Source organism: Hyla sarda, chromosome 1 (assembly GCF_029499605.1).
Source record: "Hyla sarda isolate aHylSar1 chromosome 1, aHylSar1.hap1, whole genome shotgun sequence".
Lineage (NCBI taxonomy): Eukaryota > Metazoa > Chordata > Amphibia > Anura > Hylidae > Hyla > Hyla sarda.
In genome coordinates this window covers 52,338,788-52,345,693 of record NC_079189.1, presented here as the reverse complement: position 1 = coordinate 52,345,693, position 6,906 = coordinate 52,338,788, and the positions used below count along the sequence as shown (strand labels likewise).

At 37.4% G+C, this 6,906-nt stretch overlaps 1 protein-coding gene across 1 annotated transcript in view; it reads right to left on the bottom strand.

The window, feature by feature from the left end:
• Positions 1-6,857: 6,857 nt before the first annotated feature.
• Positions 6,858-6,906, bottom strand: part of LOC130293565 (homeobox protein HMX2-like) — a 4,528-nt gene continuing 4,479 nt past the window's right edge. The window contains exon 2 of the mRNA XM_056542805.1: positions 6,858-6,906. This exon is cut by the window's right edge and continues 691 nt beyond it. The gene's annotated coding sequence lies outside the window, so the exon portion shown is untranslated.

Genomic DNA, 6,906 nt, shown 5'->3' with positions numbered 1-6,906 from the left:
CCAAGTTTAAACAAACTGCTAGTTAGCTTACATTAGGGAACAAAATAGTGCTCTGAAAATATGGTCCATTTTTGTCGCATTTTAAGCCACACTCCATTTCAACCATAGCCTTGCCCTGTTTGAAGGCCCCCTTCACATATATCCGGCTCAGGTTCTCTCTGGCGCAGTAGAAAAATGCCAGAGGGAAACTGGTGACCAAACTGATCCAATTTATTTGAAGAAAAATCTGTTCCAATTTATCCAGGGGCTCAATTGGGACACTGGATCACCAGACACGCTGAACATGCCGGACAGGAGAATGCAGCAAGCCCCAAATCCAGCCTGGGCGACAGACCCATCGATAACAGATACATTTTGCCAACAATTGTCCTATCAGTTGTGGCCAGTTTGCCAAATATGTGTGTTCCCCGCAGGGGTGTAACTATAGGGGGTGCAGAGGTAGCAGTCACACTGTCAGGATCCGGACTGGTATCTGGGGAGGACACAGGTGGTGGATCCTCTGTGTCAGTGGGGTGATGGCATGGGCCGTACCAGGGGAACGGAATCTAAGAGGTTACTGGTTTTCACCAGAGCCCGCCGCAAAGCGGCATGGACTTTCTGCGGCAGGTAACCCCCAGGTCGTTCCACCCGATAGCGACTCAACCTCACTGACTGCTGAGTCAGGCGCGGTACAGAAGGACTAGGCAAAAGGCAAGGTCAGGGCAGGCAGCAACGGTTCATAGTCAGGGGCAACGGCAAGGGTCTGGAAACACAGGCAATGGAACACACAGAAACGCTTTCACAGTGCACAAGGCAACAAGATCCGGCAAGGACAGGAAGGGGAAGTGGGTTGTTATGGTGTGGGGAGTGCTTGGAACTAATTGGACCAGGCACCAATTAATGGTGCACTGGCCCTTTAAATCTGAGAGACCCGGCGCGCGCGTGCCCTAGAGAGCGGGGCCACGCGCGCCGGGACTGAGCAGAAGGACGGGGCCTGTGAGTGACACGGGATGCGACCCGCGGGTGGGCACGTCCCGCCACGGGGATCGCATCCCCGCCGAGGGACACAGAGCAGCGCTCCCGGTCAGCGTGTCTGACCGGGGCGCTGCAAGCAGGGGAGTAATGCCGCAAGCGCTCCGGAGGGGAAGCGGGGCCCGGAGCGCTCGGCGTTACACACACTGAGGCTCTGGTGCCTAAGGGGGCCCCAAAACACATCTTCCCCATAAGAGACCAGTTGGTATTTTTTGGCACATGGGGCCCTGTTGCAGATTTTGCATTGGGCCCAGAAGCTACAAGTTGAGCCACTGGTGCCCAGTCTTTCCGATAAGGTTACAGCTAGTAGTATATAAAAGTATTGATTGGTCATTTTCTCACTTGCACAGGTTCTCATCTACAGTCTACATGTTTCTTCCATATTTCTTGTTATTATTAGGGTGCCTTCACATATATCTGGTGATTCGGCTCAGTGACTGGTAATAACTGATGTGACAACTGATGTCAAAGTGCATAGTTGTCTATGGTCCAGTACCCAGGTATTTCTGAAGGCCTGACAGGGGAACATTGCAAGATGTGTTCCCCCATCCAGCGTGTCCAGTAATCCGGCATTCCAATTGAGGCGCCGGATAAATCAGTAAAGTCCCATTTAAATGAATTGGATTGGTTTGATCATCAGTTTTCTTTTGGAACTTTTCCACTCCTCTGAAAAGAAACTGAGCTGTACTGTCAGATATATGTGATGGCACCCTTAGGCTGGGTTCACATATGTCCGGCATCCAGCATCGGTGTACTCAGCCTAGGTCTCGATGCTACTTATGCCACAACTGATGACAAGTTGTCATCAGTTGTATGGAATGCGGCGTCCATTGTTTCTGGATAGCGGACAGCATTTTCTGTCCAGTGCCCTCCTGTGTGTCCAAACTCCAGCGTCAAAATTGAGATGCTGGATTGTTCAAATGAATGGGGTCAGTTTTAGCATCAGTTTCCTTCCGGTGCATGCTGGACGCCTGATATATGTGAACCCAGCCGTACTGTAGTGATATAAAGGTGAGTTCACTCCTAATATTTTAGTCTCACTTTAGTCTCTCTATGTTTGCTAAGTATTTTTAGCCAAAACCAGGAGTGGCACCAAAACATAGAAAAATGTGAAAATCGTTCCATTATAGATTTCTTTGTGTCAATTCCACTCTTTGCTGTAAAAAATGCTGACTAAAATGTTAGGTTTGAACCCAATGAAAAGTTTGCATGTCTGAAATAGGGAATTCTAAGTCCCATTGGAGACAGGGACAGGAAGGATAATCTCTGTACTTTGCTATGGAATATGCCAGCAAAGTGACGGAACAATAGTAATGGTAGTTCTGGAGCAGCACAATGTAACTTAAGTTATTATCCACAGTCTGTGTGCTCTTCCACCTCTATGATTATTATCATTGTTATTTATACTATAATAGTAGCAGCACTAGAGTCACCATTCTGTCCCTATATACCTCTCATCTAGTCCTTGTACTCCTTCCACCTCCCTCTGCCTTCTTTCAGCACAGTCTCTTGACCTAGGAACCTCCTCTTGATTGTTTAGCCTAAGGAAGAAAGAATTGTTTTCCCTCTCTGTCTGCTGATCCAATTAAGAATGGAGACAATTACTCCTAATAATGTGCTAATTGTGTCTGAACAAGGGGCAAAGAAATCCAAGTGTGAGAGTCACTCAGCACAGAGGAGGCTCAGGATACACACTACTATAGGAGAACAATATCTGTGTGTCTCACATCTATTTATCCCAAATCTATCTCTTTTTCATATCTTTATATATATATATATATATATATATATATATATGTGTGTGTGTGTGTGTGTGTGTGTGTGTGTGTGTGTGTGTGTATATATATACCTGTGTATGTGTGTGTGTGTGTGTGTGTGTGTGTGTGTATATATATAATGTCTATTGATTTTGTCTGTCTCATGTGTATATGTGCATCTATCTGTCTCATATCTAGCTGATATCTTTTTTCTCATATTTATGTATCTATCTAACCCATATCTCTGTATCTATCTCTCATGTCTATCATTTATCTACCAAGTATCTATCTATCTACCAATCTATCTCATATCTATCTATCTATATCTCATATCTACCTAACAATCTATCTACCAATCTATCTATCTACCTATCTCATATCTATCTATCTATCTCATATCTATCTATATAGCTCATATCTATCTATCTCATAATCTCATATCTATCTATCTATCTATCTCATATCTATCTCATATCTATATATCCCATATCTATCTATATATCTATCTATATATCTCATATCTATCTATCTCATATCTATCTATCTATCTATCTATCTATCTCATATCTATCTATCTATCTATCTATCTTATATCTATCTATCTATCTCATCTCTATCCCATATCTATCTATCTATCTCATATCTATCTATCTCATATCTATCTATCCCATATCTCTCTATCCTATATCTATCTATCTATCTATCTCCTATCTATCTATCTATCTAGCTATCTATCTCATATCTATCCCATATCTATCTATCTCATATATATCTATCTCATATCTATCTATCTATCTATCTATCTCATATCTATCTATCTCATATCTATCTATCTCATATCTATCTATCTATCTAGCTATCTAGCTATCTATCTCATATCTATCCCATATCTATCTATCTCATATATATCTATCCCATATCTATCTATCTATCTCATATCTATCTTCTACCCACTTTGTTTCTCTATATCATACATAAAATAAAAAAATAAAGGCTTCAAGCTTCATCACAAACTTTCCTCATATGCATAGGCGGAAAAAATCAAATAAAAAGGAAAGTTAGAATCCTGTCTGCATCACCATCCAGCCCCATATTAATGTATATTTAGATGATCATTACTTTCACATTCCCTATAAATGAAGAGCATATTGTATTTACTGCTGCCATAATGGACAATAATAACAACACACCATGAATTAAGAATGCACCTAATAAAACGAGGATATTTACAAAGTCCTTATTAAGTCACGTGACGAGAGAAACCTTAACGTCCCAATAAAGGAGAAGTATCAGTTATAAAAGTGTCCGTTAATTAAACTATCTTTAAATTCAAACCAATTAAAAGTTACTAATTAAAATCATTATGTATAACGGACACTGAGTGTCTGGATGGATAAATAGTCAGTTAAGCATTATTTATTTTTGTTTGACCTTTTTATTTTATTTCTGATTAGATCAATAAAAACAAACAAAAATAAAACAATAATGTTTCCATTTAATCTTAAACATGTTTAGACTACACTTTTTTTGTAAAAAAAACACGTTTGACTATATGAGAAATATTGGAATAATACAAAAAGTATTGTTATGTGTAGGTGCAATAGTTTTTTTCGTTGTTGTTTTTTTGTTTGTTTGGGATTTTTTTTATTTTATTTTATTTTATTTTATTTGGTCTACATTTGCTGTAAATAATATATTCAATGGGAATCCAGGCGTCTGCGTGTAAACAATGAATAAACCCAATTGATGGAACAATTAACACCCAGACTGATGACAGAGAGGGATTATCCCATAATCTGCATGGGAAAAATATCATTTATTGGACTCATTAATCAGTCAATGGATGTGGATTTATAGGGTTATGGATACAGCAAACAGTGACGCAGCTCCGCGGTATATGACTGTATCGCAAAATACTGCGGAAATGTTTATAAATATTGTTTAAAATATCATTATAATAATTTAAAAAAAAGTAAAAGAAGAAAAAAAAGCAATAAACATCAGTGTTCTTGATTCTTGTGTGATTTACTGCATACACCTGTTTGATGGGACTGTAGGTGTGAACAGCCACTAAGTATCGCCACATTCCTCCGTGTATTATAGAATCTATAGGAGAGGAAACCGGGGAGTGGAGGACTGCAGGCTTTTCTTGTACGGCGATGTGCATTACCTGGTTATAAATTATTGTCGATATTATAAAAATAATAATAATTATATATATATATATATATATATATATATATATATATGTACATGATTACTACATGGAGGTATTCACACGTACAGAGCTCGTTCCCAATTAAATAATAAATATAGACATTACCACTTTACTGTGGTACCGGATTTGGTACAGATTTATACATAATAAGAATATTAAATATGAAAAAGCTGATAAATTAGAGAGAGAGAGAGAGAGAGAGAGAGAGAGAGAGAGAGAGAGAGAGAGAGAGAGAGAGAGAGAGAGAGAGAGATGAGATAGACAGACAGACAGACAGACAGACAGACAGATAGATAGATAGATAGATATGGGATAGATAGACAGATAATAGATATGAGATAGATAGATAGATAGATAGATATGAGATAGATAGATATGAGAGAGAGATAGATAGATAGATATGAGATAGATAGATAGATAGATAGATAGATGGATAGGGGACAGATAGATATATAGATAATAGATAGATAGAAAGATAGATAAATATGAGACACATATAAAAGAGTTATGAGAGATGAGAGAAAAATAGAAAGGCAGAAAGAAAGATGATACATAGAAAGATAGATAGATAGATATATAGATAGATAGATATGAGATAGATACATAGGTAGATACATATGAGATAAATGATAGACATGAGATACATATAAAATAGAGATGAGAGAAAAATAGAAAGACAGAAAGAAAGATCATAGATAGATAAATAGATAGATAGATAGATAGATAGATAGATATGAGCTAGATAGATAGATATGAGATAGATAGATAGATAGATATGAGATAGATAGATATAAAGATAGATAGATATGAGATAGATAGATAGATAGATATGAGATAGATATAAAGATAGATAGATATGAGATAGATAGATAGATAGATAGATAGATATGAGATAAATAGATAGATAGATATGAGATAGATAGATAGATAGATATGAGATAAATAGATAGATAGATATGAGATAGATAGATATAAAGATAGATAGATATGAGATAGATAGATAGATAGATAGATATGAGATAGATAGATAGATAGAAAGATAGATAGATTGATATGCGATAGATAGATAGATAATGAAGAAAATAGAGTCAGACAGATAAATAGATCCATAAATGTAAAACCAGAAATAATAATAATGATAAAAATATGTATGATGATAATACTACTACTAATAATAATAATTATTATAATAATTATTATTATTATCATTATTATTAATATTATTATTATTATTATTATCTTCACTACTACTACAGGGAGTGTATTTTGCAGATTGCAGAAGCATGGTATCCCCGCACACTACTCACACATAAAACTCCCACTCATATCCATAGTATATTTTATTTAATAATCTCGTTTCCAAAAAAAAAAGAAGAGCATTTTATATTTACAATCATATAAAAAATTGCATTTGTTTGTTTAGAGTAAAGAAAACAGTCGTCGATTGGAGAAAACAGAAGAAACTATGGTCTTTGGTTAGAAGAATATCGTGATAGTGACCATATCGTGTATAGTAATAAATTAACTCTTCATCACAACCGAAGGGGTCATAGTGATCATTGCAGGAAGGAGGCTACACCCCAATGGGTAACCCTAGATCAGTGTTTCCCAACCAGGGTGCCTCCAGCTGTTGCAAAACTACAACTCCCAGCATGCCCGGACAGCCGAAGGCTGTCCGGGCATGCTGGGAGTTGTAGTTTTGCAACAGCTGGAGGCACCCTGGTTGGGAAACACTGCCCTAGACAGTTAGTAACCATGTCCCAGGTTTATGGAAGAAGCACAATGCGATTCATAGGAAAGTGCACAGAGAAGGGACCAACCATCCCTTTTAAATAGATTTGCATAGGACGTATTTAAATTAGATCGTTTTGTGGAAGATGGGTTTCATATTGTAAAAAAATATACAAAAATAAGTGTACA